Source organism: Canis lupus, chromosome 13, assembly GCF_003254725.2.
Source record: "Canis lupus dingo isolate Sandy chromosome 13, ASM325472v2, whole genome shotgun sequence".
Lineage (NCBI taxonomy): Eukaryota > Metazoa > Chordata > Mammalia > Carnivora > Canidae > Canis > Canis lupus.
This window is the reverse complement of record NC_064255.1, coordinates 63,406,225-63,430,619: the sequence shown is the minus strand read 5'-3', so window position 1 is coordinate 63,430,619 and position 24,395 is coordinate 63,406,225. Positions and strand designations below refer to the sequence as shown.

Genomic DNA, 24,395 nt, shown 5'->3' with positions numbered 1-24,395 from the left:
TAAACAACACAAAACCTAGCATACCTGGAGAGCTCAATAAATGGCAACTAGTATTATTAACCTCGGCATTATGATAGTTACATTGCATTAATCACATCGAAGAACCAAGTGACTCTTATAAATAGTGCTACTCACAGAGTGAGTGAAATAACCTCCTTCAGTATTTTCAAGCCCATGAACTTTGTACCTACTTCACGTTAAACTAACCGTTTTGAACATTTCATAGCTCATCATTGGGTACCATGGGGCATCATAATAATGACATCACAATGCAGCAATCCTTGATGACTCATAGCCTTCTGGAATAAGTGCGTGAGAAGGAAAACATGTGATATAGGGTAGTTTACATTCTGCATACTAAGCTGAGACAAGGAGGAACAATTTCAAGAAATTCAAGTAGAGAAGCCATTCTTTATCTTGAAAAATTGATGGTTCCCACTCCTACTAATAGACTAAAGGCAGCCCTCTGGACAAATGCTCCTAGCCAGCCACTCACTTTGAAGCCTCATCTCTGGATCCTGATTTCATATGTATAGTGGAAACTTGACTTTGACTCTGCTAAAAGGTGTGCTCTAGAACCAAAGAATAATTATGTGTTTCTTCATATAATTGATCTTGAGTTTTTTTAGAGAGATTCAGGTCTGAGTAAGTACTGCATCATGGTCGTTTTAATAAGTCAACACATGAAACCCTAAACCAAAATTAAGAAATTCTCTAATGTATAAGTAACATTTCCTATATTATTAATAAATGCATTAACTTCATTTAGATGTCTATTATTTTCTACTTTTTGCCTTAGAATGTATTGATGCTAAAGAATATGTAATTTCTAGTTTTTTCAAAAACAGGCCTTACATGAATTCGATTGCCAGGTATCTTGACATACTAGTAAAATAAAATTACTTGCCCTTTAAACCTTAACATGATGGATTTTGCAGACAGCAGAGAATTTGACACTATACAAACTAGATAAATGTCATATACAATTAACTGCATTTATACACCAGAAAAACAAACCTCCTAGGTTGTTCCTTTACTCATCAAAAGTATTTTGAAAAAAAAAAATGTATTTTGAGAACCAGATGCTCTTCTAGGCACTGGGGATAGAACTTTAAATAAGTAGTAATGGCCTTGTTTTTAAGGACCTTGCATTCTATTTAGGGGAAACATAGAATAAACAAGGAAATTATACATAAAATAGCCTTAGGTAGTGAAGTGCTAGAAAGGAAATAAAATATGTGATCTAGAGGACTTTGAATGGTAGAGGAAGATGATAAAATGAAATCCAAAGTAGCCCCTACACTTAAGTAGTTCACATTTTATCCTACCTTCTGTTTCCTCTACAGAGGGTAGTATAAAAGGGAGAGGACTATCCTTTTGAATAGTAACAATTCTGGAAAGCAGAGGTAAGCATGGATAGGAATGAGGGATAGATATAGACATAGACAAGAAGAATGAAGGATGCTGAACAGAGGGAGGCCTTGCATGGAGCCTCAAAAATATGGAGGATCTTAGGACACAGCCCAAGAATTTATTGTACCAGTCACTTCTCAAACACTGCTCCTAACACTACTGACCAGAGCTCTCTAGCTCTGAACCAAAGGTCAGCTGATCAGAATTGCCTGAGAACCTCCTCTAAGTGTACACTCCATCTTCCTCTCTTGACTCAGTAGATTTGGAGTAAGATCCAGGCCTGTGTATTTTTTTAAGAGAATTTTCAAGATTAAGAACTACTCCAAGAGTGCCTGGGTAGCTCAGTCAGTTAAGCGTCTGCCTTCAGCTCAAGTGGTGATCTCAGGGTCCTGGGATCAAGCCCCACATCATCCAGATCCCTGCTCAGAACAGAGTCTGCTTCTCCCTCTCCCTCTGCCCTTTCCCACACTCATGCTCTCTCTCTCTCTTGCTCTCTCTCTCTCTCTCAAATAAATAAATAAATAAATAAATAAAATCTTGAAACAACAACAACTCCACTAGGGAATACCTAAGTGAAAAGAGTCAAGGTATATCCAGAGAGATTGTAAACTGTTGAGACTGCACGTTCATGTATATGGAAATTTTGCTGAAAATGTAAAGGATGGAGAAATGAATTTCAACAGAAAGCATATGATTAAGTATAATGAAGACATTTGTCTCTGAGGAACTCATGTTACAGATTCAAAGCTATTCTTTAAATACAAAACTAGTATAATAAAAATATATCTAAATATATGAAAAAGAAAAAATTCACTTTGTGTATCATATTCAGAAACCAATTTGTCAGGGGATCCCTGGGTGGCGCAGCGGTTTGGCGCCTGCCTTTGGCCCAGGGCATGATCCTGGAGACCCGGGATCGAATCCCACGTCGGGCTCCCGGTGCATGGAGCCTGCTTCTCCCTCTGCCTGTGTCTCTGCCTCTCTCTCTCTCTGTGACTATCATGAATAAATAAATAAAATCTTTAAAAAAAAAAAAAAAAAAGAAACCAATTTGTCACATAAATGGAATCATATCTATACCAAATTATTTGTAGACTCTCACTATGGTCTGAATGTAGTAAGATCAGCAAACAGGATGTCTGCAACCATTTATGCTGAATTAGGAAGCATGTAAAATTTTAGTATTCTATTAATTCTTTATGAATTTAGGACTTCAGATTAGTATTTGGCATTTTATTATTTCAGAAATTAATATATTGAAGTCAGATGATTAAAGTAGTCAGAGTACTATGAAATATTTTTATGGACTACCTATTATAGTTAATAAATAATTACATCCTCGATTTTTTGTTATTTCCAAAAATGTTCTGTATATACTTAATCTTTCTTTAGCTCATTTCTTTTTTAAAAATTTTCTTTTTTAAAAAGATTTTATTTACTTTTAAGAACTAGAACAGAAGTGGGGAGGAGGGTGCAGAAGGAGAGAGTGAAGCTGACTTCCCGCTGAGCAGGGAACCTGACACAGGGTTTGATCCCAGGTCATGAGATCATGACCTGAGCTGAAGGCAGACACTTATCCAACTGAGCCACCCAGGTGCCCCTTTAATTTTCTTTTATTTTATTTTATAACTTATCCATCCAGTTATTGCACATTCAATGTTGTGTGAAGACCACTTTTTCATAGCTGCTGAATGCTCCTATTTGCCTTATGGTTACTTAAAAATGGATAACATTGGCACACCTCTAAGAATGATATGATCGTATTATCAATCATTGATAATTGATGTATTCTTGTTGCTCATACATTTTTAGCAAAGCTGGGCTATAGTATGCATAGATTTTGTTCTATTTTCCCATGAACATAACTTTTGTTTCAAGTTCAATGAAAATAACCATTTTTAAATTTCTAAGTTAAGAAATTACTAATTAATTGAATAAATCACTTCTGTACAGTCTACCCTATGTAGGGACAGGTTAAACCACAAAGAAACTGGCCTTTGGATGCCATGCTTTCAAGAGCTGTCTGTATGTTGTGTTGAAATTACATGGTCAGAATTAAAAAAAAAAATTGTAAGTTCATACAGAAAAGTACAGACACATGTACAACTCACAAAAAAAGAGAAATTAAAAAATATAGTTATAAATTTTATAAACATGAAGTGTGTCCCTCAGTATTCTTCCTGGAATCATATATATGTATATGTATATATATATTATACATATACATATATGTATGTATAACTAATATATATATATATTAGTTTTATTTAAGTAGTCTTTATACCACACATGGGACATGAACTCACAATTCAGAGATCAAGACTTCTCCAACTGACCCAGCTGGGTGCCCCTGGAATCAATATTTTTGTCTTCTATTTATGTACTCTTAAATGATTTTACTATATGCAGATATAATTTCACTCCTAGCTTTGTTTCTTTCCATAGGAATTCCAAAATTCATTAAGTTTGGTTACTTCTCAAGATAACAAACATTCCAACAACATACTTTTTAAAAAATATTTTATTTATTTATTCATGAGAGACACAGGGAGAGGCAGAGACGTAGGCAGAGGGAGAAGCAGGGTCCCTGCAGGGAGCCTGATGAGAGACTCGATCTCAGGACATCGGGATCACACCCTGAGCCAAAGGTAGACGCTCAACCAGAGCCACCAAGGAACCCCCCGACAACAGTATTTCAATCTGCATGAAATGATTACTTTCAATGGTATTTTCCTGCAAAACCTAAAAGTCTAACTTTATTTCTGCATTCATAGATTTTTGAAATGTAACACACATGCACACACACCTGCACACACATGAGAAAAGAGAACTGTATAAGAATGAGTCCACATTTTAAAGAATCCACTATTTTTAAGAGTAAAACAAGAAAATCAAGGAAAATTTTATAAACATATATTATTAATGTTTAAAACATATGATACCCTTTAGGTAAAACATTAACAAAACAGGATGTACGGTGTGAAACTCTGAATAATACACTTAGAAGTATTTATGTACATATTATATATAAATGCATATATACAGATATACATGCATAGAAACACTCTGAAAGAATATATGAGAAATGTTAACAATGTTTATCTTGATCAAAGGGATAATTGCTCACCTGGAGTCCTAATATGTGTACAAAGATTGGGTATTTCAATTTTTTATGTTAAAAACCACAGTCTAGGCAATATGATTTCCCAAGAAAACCAATTTTTCTACGATTTCTATAATCAATCACATCCATTTTTCCAAGGAGGATGTTACTTTTGAAAGAAGATGATCACTTGCCCATGTGCTTCTCCCCACCCTTTTGTACCCTGGTGAATTCTCTCATGTCAGTGCTGTCCTTTGCCCTGTGGGATACGGAGAAGATAGAATCAGGTAGTTAAGGCTTTAGCACGTGAGGTTGAGACTACTGGACTTTAGTACACTTCCTCTCCTTACGAACTAGGGCAAATAAAAAACTTTAGGCTCTAGTTTCTCATTGCTAACAAAAACGATGATAATAGTAACAGTAACTAAATCATAGGGTTCTTGTGGAGTTTCAATGTGATGATGTGTGTAAAACACTTGGAACAGTATATGATCTTTCATGATCACTCAAATTACCTTATGGACTACTATTATTATTGTTAATATTGAGACCAATAAAGAAAGGATGACGGATTGCAATGAAAAATTTTCCAGGGCATATTTGTGAACAGAGATTTAAAAAGTAAATTGTCATGTCGATTTGATTTAATTTACTATTTGTTGAAATATTTAATTCATAACTTGAGAGCCTCTGCTTCCTGTGGCAGATAAGTCTATAAGAATTCAAAAATTTCGGAATGATGAAGGCAACCAGAGTGAGCTCTGTTATTTTAGGGACTTGTTCAAATAGCTTATACTGCTGATTCCAGGAATATGACATTTCTAGGGCATTTCTTTTTTTTTTTTCATTTATTTATTTTTGTTAGAGACAGAAAGAGAGACAGAGCATGAGCGGGAGGGGCAGAGGGAGAGAGAATCTCAAGCTGACTCCTACACTGAGCACGGAGCCCAACATGGGGCTCTATCTCACAACCCTGAAATCACGACCTGAGCTGAAACCAAGAGTAAAATGCTTAACCAACTGCACCAGTCAGGCCCTCCAAACACTTCTTGTTTTTAAATATCTAAAATCTATGTAGAATGATCCTTTCCTTGCCTTTTTTTCTCCTCTTCCTTTTTTAGGTATCTGATAATCTACCATGTAATGCCATCACACCATAATTTCTTACAGAATCAGGCCATTTCTCCTGTAAATACATTGCTTATAAGTGAAATTTCTTTTTCACCATAAACTAACCCAATTGACACCAAAGTAAAAGACAGAGCTATTTTTTCAATCCAAATTACTGTCAATAATTTTGTCATAAATTCTACTTAATATTCATTCTCATCTTTTTCCTTAGTAGAACCCTGATAGTATTATTTAGCAATGTGCCCAACTGAGTTTCCTTGAAAATAATGCTGGTCATATGACTCAGTTCTGCTGGTGAGTTCTAGTAAGCCATAAGCAGAAGTGATGTGTAGACTTTCTTGGAAGGTTTCTTGAAGGGAGCTGATGTACGTGGGAACCACTCCCATCATTGCTCTCCCTTTACTCTTTTCAAATTGCCTAGCTTACGACTATAGTCTATGCCTAGACTATAGAAGTTTGGCTGCATCTCCAGGAGTCATATTGGACCATGAACCAACCCTGAATCCAGAAGGCACATGCTAGAATAGTGGAAGAGGAAGAGAGAAAAGTCCAAATCCCTGATTTGGAGCTACCACATCAGCTCTGTATTCTTTACCTTCAGATTTCTTTTATATAAGAAAGAAAACTTCTGTCTTTTTAAAGCCATTTTTGTTTTAGGTTTTCTGATATATGCAAAAACTAGATGATTCATTAAACATTCATTTTGTATATGTTATGATACTCCCTTTCATGTCAATGTCCTCCAGCCAAAGACCATCAGAGCCACAACTGAACAAGCTGCAGTGAGGAAGAATGTACATCATGGGGAACTGAGGGCTTTTCAGTAAGAGATACCATAGATTAAGTGTTGGAAAGGACATACAGGATTTGAGCTTGCGTTGGGTAATATGGGGGAGGGTTGAAGGAACAATATTTTGCTCCAGATTGGATACTGTCAGGAAGTGGGCATAATTTTATGATTGGGTATCTTAATTGATCTCTTACAGAAGTAGAGAGGCTAAAGCTATAATTGTTAAAGAATCAACAGTCACCCATTGTAGTCAAAAGAGGAGGGCATTTGGTCACTGTTGTGACTTGGACAATGTTTATGTTTTGTCTGTGCTCAGATGCAATTATGGAATGGTCTTGCTTTTACTATAATACATCATGGCCACAGGGTGGCCTTGTTTGATGTTGATATTCTGTGAAATTATTTTATGTTTCACAGGAGAACGTCAAGGCCAAGGTGATAGTGTAGACCAACTCCCGGATGTCAGGGGCTGTTTTTCCCTTTCCCAGCTAGAACTGTGCTTGGTGCAAGTTAGGGGCTCCATTAGCATTAGTTAAATGAATGAATGAAAGTGCTTAGTAAACAAGTCAAGAATATCCAATTACGGGGGTCCCTGGTGGGTGGCTCAGCGGTTTGACACCTGCCTTTGGCCCAGGGCATGATCCTGGAGTCCCGGGCTTGAGTCCCACGTCAGGCTCCTGGCATGGAGCCTGCTTCTCCCTCCTCCTGTGTCTCTGCCTCTCTCTCTCTATGTCTATCATAAATAAATAAATTTAAAAAAAAGAATATCCAATTACTATCTTTCTTTCACAGTTGCCAAGGTAACAGTTAAAGGAACTTGTATCATTGTTAAGTGATTTTTTTCACATAAGAAAGCTGTGTAGTGATTAATTTAATATGATTAACAAAGTTAAGTGAAACAGATACTTGAAAATATACTTAGAAGGATAATTAACTATATCCAACATGGATAATTATTTTGAAGTAAGTATCTTTTATTAAGTTAATTTTAGTTCTGACAGCCTGTAGCTATTATCTAATTTCCAACATGGATAATTTGCAAGACTAGGAAAAGGGATGTACTCTCTTCAGCTGTTCATCACCCTTATTTCCTAGCACAATTTTATATGTGTTGGATGTTTTCAGTAAATAGTATTACCTATTATTGTATACAGTACCTGAGATAAGAACAGAAATCCATTAAATGTTTTCTACACTTTAAAAAAACCCTCATAATTTATTACTAATTCCGAAACTTAATTTGAATTTCCCTTTCCTTTACAGTAAGAGGTGCCTTTGATTGGATTGAGTATCTTTAAGTTGTAAATATTATCAGATAATTTAGATAATATTTACTGAGAGTTTGTGCTCTAAGCACTTCCTAGATTTCACCTCATTTGGCCTTCATAAAATCCTTTAAATAAATGTAATCATCCCCATGTAACAGATGAGGCAGTGGAGGGTTCAAAGAACTTGTTTGTTTCATAGGGGTAGAATCCAAACCTAGGTCACTTTGACCCAAAGCCCATGCATTTAATCACTATTACATATAATGGTTAGCACAGCATTAGGCATACAGCAGATGCTTATCAAACATTTTTAAAATGAAAACTGATTGCTTGATAAACTCAAGTGCTGATGATATCACAGTGTAAAAGAAACTAGAAATAAATTGACCTCTGAGTTTATAATAATAGAGCAGCTATATGATGTGAATAAAACAAAGATATATGTGAAACAAGTCTAAAAGATAAAAATAGCTCATAGACCTACAAGACATCAACTATTTTCATAAAATCAAAGGACAAATGTGCCAGTCAGAAGGGAGATTTAAGAAGGCAAGGTTGGCTCTGTCCATCCACACACATTTCCAGAGAAGATCTTTTCAGGCTCTAGAAAGAAGAGAGCTTTCTGGTAGCTGGCACATCATTAGTGAAAACATAGATCTATCCATCTCACCTAACGCTCTTGCAACTCCCTGTTTAGAATTTGTCATCCTTTCTAGTTGTCTAAAGTCACTGAAGGCTAGAAAAAATTCTGCAACCAGGCACATCAACAACCATCATTCTTAATGTAAATTACTAAACTGACATCTGGATTTCCACCTCACTGTGCAGTTACGGTCAGACCACCTCTGAAAGCCGGGTTTGTCCTTCAAGAATGTCCATGATGGTGTCCTGGACCTACAGGTTATTCGTTCACCCATCTCACACCTATTCTCTATTAAGTGGTTACTATATATTACATATTATTATATATTACCTATTAGTTCCCAGGCACTTTAATAGACCCTAGGGATCCAAAAATGAACAAGACAATTTCTTTAAATAGCTTACAGGACTGGAACAGATACAGATGAGAAGCAGATCATGACAATGCCTTCTGATAGGTGGCAAGAGGAGATGACTAAGGAAGGAACATGGTACCCTCAGATCTCTCTAGTGTGGGAATATAGTGTGGGAATATAGACTTAGGAGATCCAACAAGCCTTCCTGGGAGAAATGACATCTGGGAAGGATGGGTTGGACTGGTTAGGTGTTTAAAAATAAGTAGGTGATTGTGTACATAGTTTACTGTGGGAGTGAGGGTGAGGGTGAAGAGAACGGTAGTGTTCCAGATAAGGGGAACACCATTTGCAAAGGCCTGAATCTTATCAGTAACTGACTGAGCCCTGTCTGTGAGCTGGTAGGACCACTCAGCAGTCTTACAATGAAATAGATCTAACTCTTGAGACGTTCTAAGTCTTGAGATGCACGTGACGTTCTTAGAGCAACAGATATTCTTCTGCTGTGATCTCTTTTCTTTGTTACAAGCCACACAAACATCCAGGAAACCAAAGCCCAGGCATTCAATGGTACACCTCTGGATTTGATCCTTGATGACATCATCTTGCTTTGTTTCCTCAGGTTTAAAAAAAGACTCTTACCTATCCGGAACTGTTGCTGTGGCAGTTCTATTACATAGGATTCATCCCACAGACCTGAACATACTTAGCACCCTCCATGAATTTAAGAGGTCTCAATCTATGTACTGTTTGCAAATAACCCACAGTTCAGGGATTTGCAGCCTGCATTTGGAAGCCTCCAACATTATTCTGTAAAGTTTTGTAGAGGGAGTCCAAGAATGACTGTTACACTGCTACCTGAAGAGAACATTCTTAAGGATTTCTACACAAGAAGGGCAAATTGTAGTATAGAATACTGGGAATAGTATGGAATAAAAAGGAATGCTGACATATCCCACGAAGAAGTCATCCAGTGTTGATCTGCTCAACGCAGGAATGCCGGGTGGGAGGCGGCGGGGGGGCGGGTAGGACAATGAGAGTGTCATTCTCGGGCAGCCCCTAAATCATTCACATGTTACCTTTTAGCCACCTTATGATAACCAGATATTTGTTTTAAGGACATTCTCCCTTTGAGTTCTTATATTATGAAGTTCTCAAAAGCATATCTGGGAGGAAAAAACAAATTCAAAATGCTTTGCTTATGAAAGAAAAAGCTTATATACATGTAAGACTCAAAACTCCTGGAACTGAGCCTCCTTAAATTCTTTTTTGGAATGTCAGTGAATAACAATCACAGACTTAACCATAGAATTTTAAACAAATTGTTTTATTCACTGCATTCTTAAATTTTCAAAGTAACTGTTAAATACGATTAAATAAATCAAGATTGAAAGTGTGCATGAAATAATTTGGAAAGGCCTTCTGCCTCTCTCACCACTTCCCACTGTGCCATTTCTCAGATGCATGCCAGGGATTGCTTTTGGTTCTTCTGACAGTTATTATAACTTTGTGGTAGCTCTATTCTTGACTTACATGTTATACAAATTATCTAGTTTTATCAGAGAAGGAGGAGAAATATAATTAACACTGCCTCTTCATTTCATTTGGTTACTGAGCTTCTTCAAGTTATAATTGTATTTTTCTTATTCAGTTGCCTTTATGACTTTAGACAAGGTATTTAAAACACTGCTTTGGATGTATTGACCTAACATAGAAAATATTGACTCCTTCCAAATAAAACATAGAAATCAGTCCATTGTACTCTTTTCATTTCTTTAGTTTGCACTTCCTAATCTCCTTCCAATAGTTATTTTATTACATTATTAACCTTATTTCTTTTTGTCACTCCAACATCCTATTCTATTACTATGATCAATGTCATTTTGCTTTTTACATAGATAATTTAAACATTGAAAATTAACACATAGCAGTTGCAGCACTTTAAAATCAGGCAATACATTGCATCTATGGAGAAAGAGGTCATTTAAATTCTGCTATTTAAAGTAGAATCTTCCAGGCATCTCTCTCTTTCAATGTATCTCAAAGTGTCCTTCTGTTTAGTTTCTTATGGTTCTTATTCCCTGTCATTCTTTTTAAAGATTTTATTCATTTAGGAGAGAGAGAATAAAGTGAGAGAGGTCACACGAGTGTGTGTGGAGGGGGGAGGCAGAGGAAGAAGCAGGCTCACCGCTGAGCAGGGACCCCCCCAGATGAGGGGCTTGATACCAGGACCATGGAATCCCCGTCTGAGCCAAAGACAGACACGTAACCAACTGAGCCACCCAGGTGCCCCCCCATCACTTTTTCCTATGCCACCTGTCATTCTCTTTCATGTTCTTTCTTCTTTTTTTTTCTGTTCCTGGAGTATCTCCTCAATTAGACTTTTTTGACATAGTGATTGTGAGCTGTTGTTCCAGTTCTCATACACCTTAAAATGTATTTTCTTTTACATTTGGTTGATAGTTGACTGAGTATCAAATGCTAGTTTCAAATTTTTCTACATGCATCATTATAGTTACTGTCTCATTGCCTTCTAATACTCAGTAACGCTGCTGAGAAGTCCAGCATCATCAGTATGATTCTTCTAGCTGCCTTTTATTTATCTCTGTGAAAACTTTTTGGCCTTTTTCATGTGGTTTATTGTTATGGATTTTAGATATTTTAAAATCAAATAAAAGATCAACATTCTATTTTCATAGGAATTGTTCATACTTTCAAGGATAAGTGAATTTAAATTTGCCAGCTATAAATAATTTTAAGTGCAATAAGTAAGAAAGCTTAATAATGCAGACAATGAAATACAAGTGGGCAGAATTAAATTTATCCATGTATCTTTAAGTGGGAAATGTGGCATGATACATGTTTCTACTTTCATTACCAGATATTCTGTACAAAGTGTATTTATAATATATATACAATAATATAAAGAACTTGTTAAAAAAGAAAGAACATTTGTGTATCCATTCTCTAGCTTTAGGATCATTGATTGTCATCTGCATGATGCCAATAAATTATTTGAGATAGATTCCTAATTAGACATAATGATTTTTTCCCCAAATGATTGTTATTGAAACTACTCACTGACACATTTATTGTTTTCTTCTACATGTTTCTTAATGCATTTCCATCACAGAGCTTTAATTGACTTCAAAAGGAACTCAGCATAAGGAGGAACTATGTGGGATACAAAGAAAGAGCCAGACTTGGCTTTCTATAAACATACCGTGTACGGTGTCTGAGTCATAACCCTGTGTTGACTGTTTACTTTCCCTGTTGTCAGCACTATAGAGCTAACACCAACGACTTGGAAGTGAGTTACACACTATTCTTAGTTTATTACAACCAGCCCTTGATAACTCAAGGACTCATTATGTACTCTGTGAACTAGTTTCTCTATCCTACTGTAGCCTGGAATATGCATTGTAATAGGGCATTAGACCCTTTAATACCAGAACTTTTATCACAATATCAAAGTATGAATAAGAGGAATGAAAAAGACCAAATTTGGCCTGCAGGTATGATACTTACTTAACTCAGGTTAAAAAATTTGACCAATCTTAAGACAGAATTGTCTGACCTCTATAGAATTTCCTTTTTTTTTTCTATAGAATTTTCTAACTTAAAATTCTTTAATATTATTTGAGAGGAAGCTTAAGCTTTTGGCTAAAAGTGTTGATGGAGATAATTTCTAGTAAAAAAAAAAAGTTACCTTGATTCTTGATGGATGGATCTAACAATTAGAAGGGCTTATGTCCCAGGGTGCCTGGATTAAGCATGCAACTCTTGATTAAGCATGCAACTCTTGATCTCAGCTCAGGTCTTGATCTCAGGTTCATGAGCTCAAGCTTCACACTGGGCTCTGTGCTGGGCATGGAGCTTACTTAAAAAAGGAGGGGGGGGAGGCTAATATTCTTTATTCTTCTTTAATATATACATTTATCTAAATAATATAGAATATCACTTATCATCAGGTAAAAGCATATCAAATCCTCAATGGGAATTCTTCATACCTATTAGAATGACAATTATCAAAAGCACAAGAGGATATAGGTATTGGCAAGGATGTGGGAAAAGGGAACCATTGTGCCCCATTGGTGGGAGTGTAAATTGGTGCAGCCACTATGGAAAACAGTATGGAGGTTTACCAAAAAACTAAAAATAGATCCAACAATCCCATTCTTAGATATAAATCCAAAAATCACTATTTTGAAGATGTATTCCCACCCTCCACATTTACTGCAGCATAATAGCCAAGACATGGAAACAACCTAAGTGTCCATGGATAGACAAATGGATAAAGAAAATGTGAAACATTATATATATATATATATATATATATATATATATATATATATATGATGGAATATTATTCAGCCATAAAAAGAAGAAAATCCTGCCATTTTGCAAATGACAACATGGATGGACCTTGAGGATATTATGCTAAGTAGAGTAAGTCAGACAGAAAAAGACAAATGCTGTATGAAATCATTCCACATATATGTGGAATCTAAAAACGCTGAACTCAGAAACAGAGTAGAATGGTAGTTGCTAAGGTCTGGGGGCTGGAGGAAATGGGGAGATGTTGGTCAAAGCGTCCAAACTTTCAGTTATAAGATGAATAAGTTCTGGAGATCTGACAACATGGTTCAAAAAAATTAAAATAATACAGAAAAATGGAATGAGTATTAACCAATATGAGCATTATTGAGTAGGAGTTAAGAGGCTGGCTTTTGGAGTGGCAGCTTGTTTTATAATCTTGGTATTTTTACTTACTACATATATACCTTGGAAAGTTTAATCTTTAACTGCCTCGATTTACTTGTCTGAAAAATGGTAGTGTTAGTGTTCCTCAGTAGATTATTGTGAAAGCTAACTTAAAAAAAGCATAGACTAATTGTAAGTACTCAAACATGATTCTTTTTCTTAGATGCTTTTTTCCTTAATACATTCTCTTACTCTTTGATGACAAAATTTTTTCAGCCTTCAATTAGACATTAATTCCTTTAAGGAAACCTTCCATAACTTTGCCCCCTAAATCCAAACTGCATGAACTTTCTACATGTATATCAAGCTCTCTGTATTTCACCTACCATGTACCACCATATTGCAAATTTCAGTGACTGTTATTTGTTCCCAATTTCATTGATATCTTAATGAGAACGGGGGTAACAGCATCTTGATTGATACTTAAATGGAGGATTCCGTATTTTCCTAGATCTAGAACACTGCCTAGAGCATAACTGCTAAAAAGAAAAAGCAAAAACAAAAACAAAAAACAGATTTATACAGTTTACTGAGAATTTGTTTCATCTACACTTATACAGTCAATTGATTTTTCCACCAAGGCACAGAATCAATCCAAGGGAGCAAGGGAAGTCTTTTTGACAAGTCTTGCTGCAACAACTAGATATCCATATGGGGGAAAAAAAAAGAATCATGATTCTTTCTTACTTCACACATGAAAATTAAGTATAGATTCATTCTAGATCTAAATATAAAATGCAGAACCTGAAAACTTTTTGAATCTGTCTAGTATAGTAGTCACTAACGTCGATGTCTATTTAATCTTTTAAAAAATCTGAAAATCAGTTTCTTAGTCATATGAGGCACATTTTTTGTTCCTCTTTTTTTTTAAGATTTTATTTATTCATGAGAGGCAGAGAGAGAAAGAGAGAGAGAGAGACACAGAGACACAGGCAGAGGGAGAAGCAGGGTCCACGCAGGGATCCCGAATGGGACTCAATCCCTGGTCTCCAGGATCTCGCCCTGGGTTGAAGGCGGCGCTAAACTGCTGGGACACTGGGGCTGCCTTTTCCTCTTCTTTTTTAAACTGAAGTATAGCTGACACACAATGTTCATTAATTTCAGGTGTACAACATAGTGACATGACAAGTCTATGTGTTATGCTATGCTCACCACAACTGTAATTACCAGCTGTCCCCATACAATGCTATTACAATCCCATTGACCATATTTCCTATCTTATATCTTTTATTTCTATGACTTATTCATTCCAGAACTGGAAGCCTGTATCTCTTACTCCCCTTCAGCCATTTTGTCCATCCCTCTGCCTTTCTTTCCCCTGGTAACCATCTAGGCACATTTATTTATTATTTATTTATTTATTTATTTATTTATTTGAGACACAGAGAGAAGCAGAGACATAGGCAGAGGACTCCAGGATCACAACCTAAGCAGAAGGCAGACGCTCAACCACTGAGCCACCCAGGTGTCCCCATCTAGACACATTTAAAATGCTTAATAGCTAGATAAGCCTAGAGCTTACTGTACTGAATATTGCAGCTATGGAAAAAAATTCGATCATCTAAGAAAGTTCTATGTAGATTGTGCAGTTCTAAAAGATAACATGTGAAAATACCTTTAAGACCATGGCATAGGCAAAGATTTTCTGGGTAGGACACTAAACCACTAAACCACAAAAGAAAAAATATTAATACTTTAGACCTGTTCAAAATTCCTGAGTCTCAAAAGTCACCATTAAGAAAATGAACAGAAAAGCCATGGGCTAGAAAAATATACTTATGGTACATATATCACAAAGAATTTGTATCTAGATTACACAAAAAATTCAAATTGACAATACAAATATGAGCAACTAGACAAACCAATGTCTTTGTGCAAAAGGCATTGCAACAAAGAATATATATATAAATGAGGAATACATGAAGTAAAAGGTACTCAGTAGCATTAGTTTTCAAAGAAATGAAAATGAAAACCACAATGAGATACCATTTTATACCCATGAGAATGGCTAAAGCAGAAAAGACTGACAACACAATGTGCTGGCAATGATGTAGACCAACTAGATCTCTCCTATATTGCTGTTGGTGGGGGGCAGGTTGTAAAATGGTACAGCTACAACGGAGACCTGTTGGGAACTTTCTAGTAAAGGTAAGCACACATCTAACTTATGGCCCAACAATTCAACTGCTATGTATTTACTGAAGAGAATGTGTATGACTGTTCATCTTTGTGATTGTCCCACACTGGAAACAGACTCATGTCCATCAACAGAAGAAAAGATAAACAATTTGTGGTATATTTGTGTGGTGGAAGGATACATACAATATCATGACTGAACCTCCAAAGCATTGTGTTAAGTGAAAGCAGCTAGACACAAAAGTTTAAATACTACCAGGCCTCAGTTATATGAGGTCCAAGAACAGGCAAAAATAATCTAGAGAGCCATAATTCAGGAAGTAGATGCTCTAGGAGCAGGGGAAAGGATGAATTGATTGGAAAGGGGACCAAGGAACTTTCTAGGGTGATAAAAACATTTCACAACTGGTTTTGGGTAGTAGTGTAACCATGGATATACTGTCTGCATCAGGACTCATCAAAGTGAGTCAGGAGTGCAAAGTAAGACTCCAGATGGATATGTAAGGGCATGAATTCAGGGTCTCAGTAGGATGAACCAGATAAAGGATTAACTGCTGGAACATATAAGCACATAATTGCCATAAGCAGGGAGAGCTGGAGGAGACACCAGTCAGAGAAGAACCGGCACCCAACATGGTTTGATGTTAAACTACCCTACTGGACCCTGGTGGCCAAGGACAGAAAAATCCTCCCCATCTCACATCAAACACAACTGGTTCTAGTATGTGGCACAGGGATGGGGGTGTTATGGAGAGTGACTGTGTAACCAAAGTGCTGACCAGTTACAGTGGGACCATAAGCTTAGATTCTACGCTAAACTGGCCACAGTTACACAGGACGCCCCTGGCCCTGGTAGGTAACATTCATCCTGCCCCACCTCTTCCTTACCTAAGAGCCAATTTACGGGTGTGGTGAGGTGACTGGACTCCTTTCCAATGTTTCCCTTTTAAAACTGAGCTTCAGCACCTTCTTTTCTCCTCCTATCTCCTCCTTTCTACATCCATACTCCCTAACCTTATTCAAGGATATGAGTATTTCCTAAAAACAGTTATGGAGACAGCAAAAAAAATCTCACCATGAAAAACTTTTCCAAAAAGACCATAAAGAACAAATCAGAGGCTAGAAATTCCCTGAAGGGAGAATGATATCTGTGGTGAGAGAACAACACAAAACCATGCTGAGAAACCCACGCTGAGCCAGATATTTTGGTGCATGATGTACATGGAGGAAATGAGAGAGAGATAAATGATAGGTAGGTAGATAGATGATGATGATAGATAATTGATAGAGAGAGAGGGATATATAGATAAATGTATCTATCTCTCATTGGTCTCATTTTCTATAATAAGAGATATAGATGTTTACATAAAAGAGGCCAAAAAGATCTTTTAAAAAATGACAGAATCCTGGTGCCCAGAGCCTTAATATATTTGTTTTCTTCCTTCGGTCCTTTCTTCCTCTCTCTTCTCCTCCCTTTCCTATCTCCTTTTTTTCTTCACAGCAGTGATGGGAAATTAAGTCAAAAGGCACAGTGGAAATGAGGGCTCAGGGAGACAGGCACAGTGATGTAAGTGATCGACATTTGCCTTCGTATTTCCAGGAACCATATAGCACAGACCCTTGTGGTTGGATGTGTGTAATGTGGAATAAGGCGCTGGACAGTGGTAACAGAGTTGGCTTCCTTTTTGCACACATGATTGCCATCCTGGAGCATTGTGGGATAGTAGAAAACATTAATTTTGGAATCAGAACTAGCTTTAGTTATAAGTTATATGATTCAAACAGGCTATTCAAAACTCCTTTAGTCTCAGTTTCCTCGCCTGACAAACAGAGATGACAAGGAGGATTCCACGGGGTTGTGTTGAGAGCTGCGACCGCCCCTGATCAGCGGGAGACATCCCATGAAGTTCTGTTCCCTTCCGTATCCTTGGCCTTCAGAAAATTTTCATCTCCTGGTCCTCCCCGACATAACCATCGTTGTCCTCTTCGACAGAAATGTAGGGCAGATGTAAGATGACTCTTGGCAATAAAAATAAAAAAACATTTATGTTTATAAAGTACATCACAGTGGACAAGAGTTTTCACATGCATAAATTAAGGATCTGGGGAAAGGAAATTAATAAGCATTTCTTTGAAACCTATTCATCTTCTGGGTAATCTGCATAGTATGTTCACCCAGGATTTTCTACTTTGCTTCAGCTTTCAAGTGACTAGTTGGACAGTTGCAAACATTTAAGCTTTGTCCATTGCTGTCAGTGAAATTATTTTGTCAGTATAATGTATCATATATTGTTTTATTCATTCATTATTTAATGAATATTTTTATTTAATGCAAATATATTTAAAAGCCAGGTGCTTCTCCAGACATTGGAGATAAGCAGTGAACTAGACATAGGAGGTCTTGCTCTTACTGCAATGCAGGGAAACAGACAATAAACAAACATATATGAAGACAATTCTTTCAAATATTGGTAAAACATTTGAAATGAGTTCGAGAGGGCTGGGGTGACCATGACTACTATATACTAAAAGTGTCTGGGAAGTTCTTTTTGGTATGCATGTGAGCTTGGATAAAGGATGAGAAAATAACTATGGAAATATTAAGAAGGGAATTTGCTCAAGGCAGAAGGAATAACCAGTGGGAAGCCCCTTGAGGCTAGAATCGTTTTAGAGCATAAAATATTTCCCTAGAACCCTTAAGCAATCATAAAGTAGGACTAATAATTGTATGGAATTGTGTCATCTGTGGAAAAGATAGGATTACAAACATATGCTGCCACCCAGGTTCAACTGAAAAGGATGGATTACGGTCTTTTCACTATATCCAAGTTAATAATCTATGATCACATCACATCCATAAGGAGAACCAGCTTCGTGTGTTCCCAGAAGAGACTTGGTGAATTACTTAATATAGTGAGTTGTATTAAATTTTATTCTTTGACTTTTCTGACCATTTGAAGAAGTGTCCAGAGGAAAGTAGGAATGGGAGAGTTTTGGTCACATACCCTCCTCTGCTCCACCCCAGTTTCCTTTCTTACTGTACTCTCCAGAGGCAGCTGTGACACCTGGCTTGGACAAGGAAATGATGTATGCCTTCTACCACCCACTTAGAAATACTTTGGTGCCATTGGTCATGATTATCATTCTCTCATCCCCACCTCCATTTCTAGCCCTGCTTACCCAGATGAGAACATAGAAACTTGTTTGGAAAATATGATCTAAGTGGTCCCCATAGTTAACCTTACTTATCCTTGGGTGGTTATATTAAGGGTGATTTATGTTCCTTGTCCTTTTCTGTGTTCAACTGTGTTTTGCAACAAATATAAAAAGTTAGCCTTTAAAATTTTTTAAAAATACATTGTCTCCAAAAAATAGACATTTTCTCACAAAACTACTTATCAGAAAATGGCCTTTATTTTCCCAGTAACTCCAGTGGTCTCCAGTTGTTACATGCTGAAGGAGGGGCATCAATGACCTGAGATGGCCTTGTTTTACAAAGGCGTACCCCTTTTGGGCAAAGAGAATGGGTGAAAATCTTTACTTATGAAAGAGACAAATGACGGTGGGTGGATAGGAATACCTACTTCATTTTCTTTCTCTTAAGCATTCTTCAGAGAACTATTTTCAATAGCAAAGATGTCATAATGCGTTTAAAATAAATTTGATTGTGTAACAAATGTGAAGGGCAACTGTCGCACAAAGGGAATTAAACTTGCTGGGTGCAGTGTGAACTGGGGATAAGATAAACAGTTTGGAAAAGGATGTGATATCACTCATCTCTTTAGGAAAGCGTTTCTGTGTCTTAGAGCTGCAGGCAGAGGAAGTGGGAAGGCGAGGAGAACGTGGACGGCTTCCAGAGGAGGCCATGGGTCATGGAGAATGAATGAGTCAACCGGCATCATAGGGCATGCAGTGAGGGGTTGGGGAAGAGGGAAGACAGGAAGTAGTGGGGCCTTTGAACGCCCTCACTCCCACACCTATGTGCGCACACCAGGCTCCTAGTGTTCGGGAACAGTCCTCAGTGTCCTGAGACAGGAACTGGGTTCCCCTGGCAACCAAATCACTGCCAGAAGCTAGCGTGGCTTTGGGGGAGGGTCTGACACACCACAATTTTCCAGGTGATGAAAGCAGAAGAATCATTGCAATGGAAGAGCATTGTGCATTGTCAGCGTGGCAGTCTTCTAATTAGAAACATTGGGAAGGAAATAAAAAATCGTTTACTTTATTTCTAGGTAATGCAACGATCTTGAAGGAGTGGACGGTGTGGCTGGAGTGTCAGGGGCTCAGAGGAGTAGGTATTTACTGAGTAGTTCAGAAGCACTGAATGTTTGAATGACTGATGTGACTGTATAAATGCTTGCCAGACGAATACAAATTCTGATGGATTTAAAACAGCTTCCTCTTAAATGTGAATCAGTGGTTGTAGAATTTTTTGTGCGTTTTAAGTTCAATCAATGAATCTAAGCATGCTTCCCTGAGCAGTCATCAGATATTAATTTTGAGAATAGAAAAGATTTTAGAACTACTTATTTTAAAACTTTCTTTAGAGCTCCAGATCTAGCTCTAAAATCAAATTATTATCGGACAGGTTTTATAGGTCCAAATCTAGAATTCATACATGCATGGAAACGTTTTAATGCATTTGGAATATCTCAGGGAAGATTTGGGAAGATCTCATTTAGCACAGGCTTTCCAAGCATAGCATGTTTTTTAAAAAGGTAATCAGAATAGCAAATAAACTGTGCTGATTATAAATTATAAAAAAAAGTGCTAATAGGAATGATTGATTTTTTTTTCTTCCATTGATGAAAACAGGAGAAGAAACTATTTCAGATACAACTCAACTCCTCTGACATGTCTCCATGGAGTGGAGCCTATGGCCACTGGCCAGCCTAACTGTCCAAAATAGAGCGAGCATGTGAGGTTGCTCTTCAGCACTGAGATGGAGTGAGTTCTTAACCCTCCTACAAGCTGTTGATTAAGAGCCGCATTTTCAAAGAATAAGAATTTGATTCTGAGAAGCAAGACTAACTGTCCAATTGGGTGGCTCAGAATTTCCTTGGTTATGGAAGGAATAGAGGGGAAAAGAGAGAGAGAGAGAGAGAGAGAGAACTTGGAACATTTGGGGCAACATTCAGTCTTCTCTTCATGTGCTTTTTCCCCAAGAAGGACGATTTAAAAAAAAAAATCAATTGCCCAGTAGATAGATGGAGAGAGAGAGAATTTTTAAAAATCAAGCTTGGGTTACCAGTGAGTGGAATGACTGTAATCTTTGTATTCTTCTATTTCAACCAACTCATTAGTTCTTTTTCTGCTTCCTCCTTCCTTCTTCTTTATTTCAATCTCCTCCCCTCCCCTTCCCTCTTTCTCCCTTCTTTCTTCCTCCCAATATCTCTTCCTCTGCTCCCTCTCTCTCTCCCTTCTTCCACCCCTCTCCCTTTCTTCCCTCCTTCCCTTTCTGTTCTAATGCCAGCTACATAACCTTCCCTAATCCTTTCCCTCCCCTTTTAATGCTTCAGTAACAACCAAGCACAGTGTTGGAAATTTGTCTGAGGGAGTTTTGTGGGGATAGAAGATAAGGGTGTACAAGAGAGATTTTATGATATGGTTACTGTAAAAGGTTCAAAGTGGTGAAATATTCAGCTTTTCTATAGTTAAGATCATTAAAACAAAGCACATAAAATCACTTTCGTTATAGAAATACCTTTAGTATGTAAAAGCAATAAAACAAAGCATATTAAAATCACTTCTTGAAGAGAAGAAATGTAGAGAAGGCTGATGGCATTTAGTAGTTGTTTTAAGGTACTCCTGAAGTCTCTCTATATCGTCTGTATGAGATATTTTAATTTTCCAGTGGACACATATGAGGAACGAGCATCATTTCTGTGAACATCTACTTCTATACCTCAAGCTACTAGCATATACACCCGATATTTTTTCCAAGTTTTTTTTTTTTATCATATCTTATGCATCGTATTCACTGTCCCATCAATAAAAATTCTTTGAATCTATGTAACACTTGATAGTCCAAAGATCTTAAAACTCTTTTTGGGAATTTCTTACTTGGTGTTTATGCACTTATAAGTAAACAAATGAAACTAACTTCATACACCATTGTGAATACATGAACTACACATGTAGTAGTACATGTAACTACTGAAACTACATGAACATGTAACTACATGAAACAAATTAATGGACAAAATTAAAATATGACCTTAGTCTTCCTCCAATTCATGTTATATGTTTTTGACACTGCTTCTTCTGAAGTAAACCAAAAATATTTGGAATGTTTTATTTTCTTATAAAAAGACTGATTTCACTCTCACACCCTTATAGCTTCTAGAGTGATCTATTAAATCATAAATAGGATTATGTTATTCCCATGACTAGAAGTTATTTCCATAGGAGGAAAAACCAAAACCAAAATTCCCAACAACCTTATAGCCCAAAGTGCCTGTGTGATTTGGCTTCTGCCTGCCTGTATGCACTTGGGTGGTCACCCTATGCCTTGGTTTATACCTAATTATTTTAAAGTAATTTTTAAAAATGTATTTCACTCTTATTTGATAGTAAATTAGGCAGGTGGTCATTCATCTCTGACCCATTTCTTTGCCCCTTCTACTGTTTCACTGTATTTTAGTTAGCACTGGCCATCTAAAGATAAAGACAAAAATAAGGTTTCACTAGAAAGCTAAACACTTTCCTTTCTTAGGGTCACTGCCCAAATCATCCCTTCTTCTGCCTGAAATGCATTTCTCTTCCTTTTCATGTGGTTCACACATAGGCATCTTTCAAACCTGCTTTTCACAACCCCTCTTAGTTTCTTTCATCATACTGTCATTGCATCTGCCACAATTTGTAATGTTTTGTATGCATATGTATTTATTTCCTTAATATTTGTCTTCTTCACAGGACTCTGAAGGATAGGCATTCAGTTGTGTCTCACGACCATGGTTTGTAAGAGTTGCTACGGATCTGGTTTTCTCACCATGCATACCCAGTGCCTACCAGTGTCTGGAACAGAGTAGGCACTCAATACATTTTCTCAATAAATATGAGAATGACAAGGTTATAGCAGGGCCTCAGGAAATCAATTTTCATGAATCAACTAAAATCACTACTTTACTGAATTCTTACTTGATGTGAGGCATGAACAGAGTAGTTCAGGAACTGTCAGCATCGCATCTAGTGCTTGATAGAAAGACTAAATCTTAGGTCCTAGCCTACCAAATCACGAACCAGTGTTTAACAAGATACTTGGACAATTCCAAAGGTACATTAAAGTCTAAATGCACTACCTTAGTACACATTTATGTAACAAACCTAGAAAAATAAGAAGCCAAATGACTACTTTTATTTTTTTCACTTTTAAGCAACCTTCATGGCTTACCAAATGGGCCAATTCCTATCTTAAATATGGGTGAAGTTTTTGCTAATTTTTCCAAACTTCTTAAAGGATATCTCTCAACTTTCCTGTAAATCACATAACAAAATAGATAATTCTTCTAGTCAGAAAGTTTCTGATTTCCAGTCTTGGCATGTTGTCTTAATCTAAGCAAGAATAATCAGATTTGAAATCTAATCTAAAATAAACATAAAGGTATACAGGGTTTTGAAATTTTAGGATGGTTTTAATGTAAGTACAATTGTCTCACATAAAAAAATTAGGGATTAAAGGTCACATTGGTGACTCACGTGTCAATTATGTCTTCAAAGGCCCAGTGTACTTTCACACAAAAAGAATTTTTGGTTTTACTTATTTCAATAGAACCCATTGATTTCCTATTAATCAAGATTTTAAAATATCAACTGACGTTTACTTTAGAATAAACAAGAGCAATTTAGGAGGAGCCCAGCCAATAGCTGGAATGCCAGGGCTGATCAAATGAACTTTGATTCAAAGCAAATTCCGTAACTGATCTGGCATTCTCATTGACATGCGAGCCTTCTTTATCAGCCTAAATGTCATAAAGAGGGCAGAGAGAGCAAACTCATTTGGACATGCCATGGCATGTTTAAGTTTGGTATTTAACATGCCAGGTAGCTGCCAAATATGCATATTGCATACTAGGAAAATCCTAATATAGAGAGTTAATATATATAGTTGTACTCATTAAAGTTTTTTGACATGTAGTATTGAAAAAACTAGGTGAAATACAAATTTGTCTTATAAGGCTCCCAATCCAGAACCTAAAAACACAAGGCCATACATGAATTACTAAATTGAGTATTTGATTGCAGTGTGTATGGTTAAGTTCAGCCTTAGCTCACTTCCATACAATTGTGTAAATACTTAAATGAGCAGAGAATTAAGTTTTAGCAAATGTGAATTCAGGGTACTCCGCAAGAATACAAGTGTCCCAGTCTTCAGAATGTGGAGTGGCTACTGCTGCTGATAGCACATTCCAGAGGTTAAGAGGTAGGCTTTGGAGTCCATAGGACTGGACTCAAATCCTGGTGCCCATCACCTATGCTAACCCTATGAGTAAACAATAACAGTTACTTCAAAAAAGTTTTAAAGGACTCAGTGGAATCCAGATAATGCATGAGAGTCACTATTAACAATAAAAAGAGGACACTAGAATTAAAACTATTTTTAAAAGCACTAAGCTTTCCAGGAACTTCGAAGTACTCACAATGTTATAAAATAGCTGTATCTTAACAGAACTCTTACCAGGGGAAAGCTATGGCTGGCTCATTCACTCAGTCAACAGATATTGATTGAGTCTACACTGCATTGTATCAGGGACTAGGGACACAAAATAACACAAGGATCATGTGAAATGGAAGTT

At 36.8% G+C, this 24,395-nt stretch overlaps 1 long non-coding RNA gene across 2 annotated transcripts; it reads left to right on the top strand.

Annotated features, from left to right (window-relative positions):
* The first annotated feature begins 286 nt into the window (after nt 1–286).
* On the top strand, nt 287–21,917 carry LOC112652347 (uncharacterized). Of its 2 annotated transcripts, XR_003131388.3 has the most exons (4): nt 287–565; nt 19,833–19,891; nt 20,416–20,547; nt 21,455–21,917. It is a non-coding gene; the product is annotated as an uncharacterized LOC112652347 (long non-coding RNA). The 2 variants fall into 2 exon arrangements; XR_003131387.3 differs by having other exon boundaries at nt 289–565; nt 20,416–21,917.
* The last annotated feature ends 2,478 nt before the right edge of the window (nt 21,918–24,395 follow it).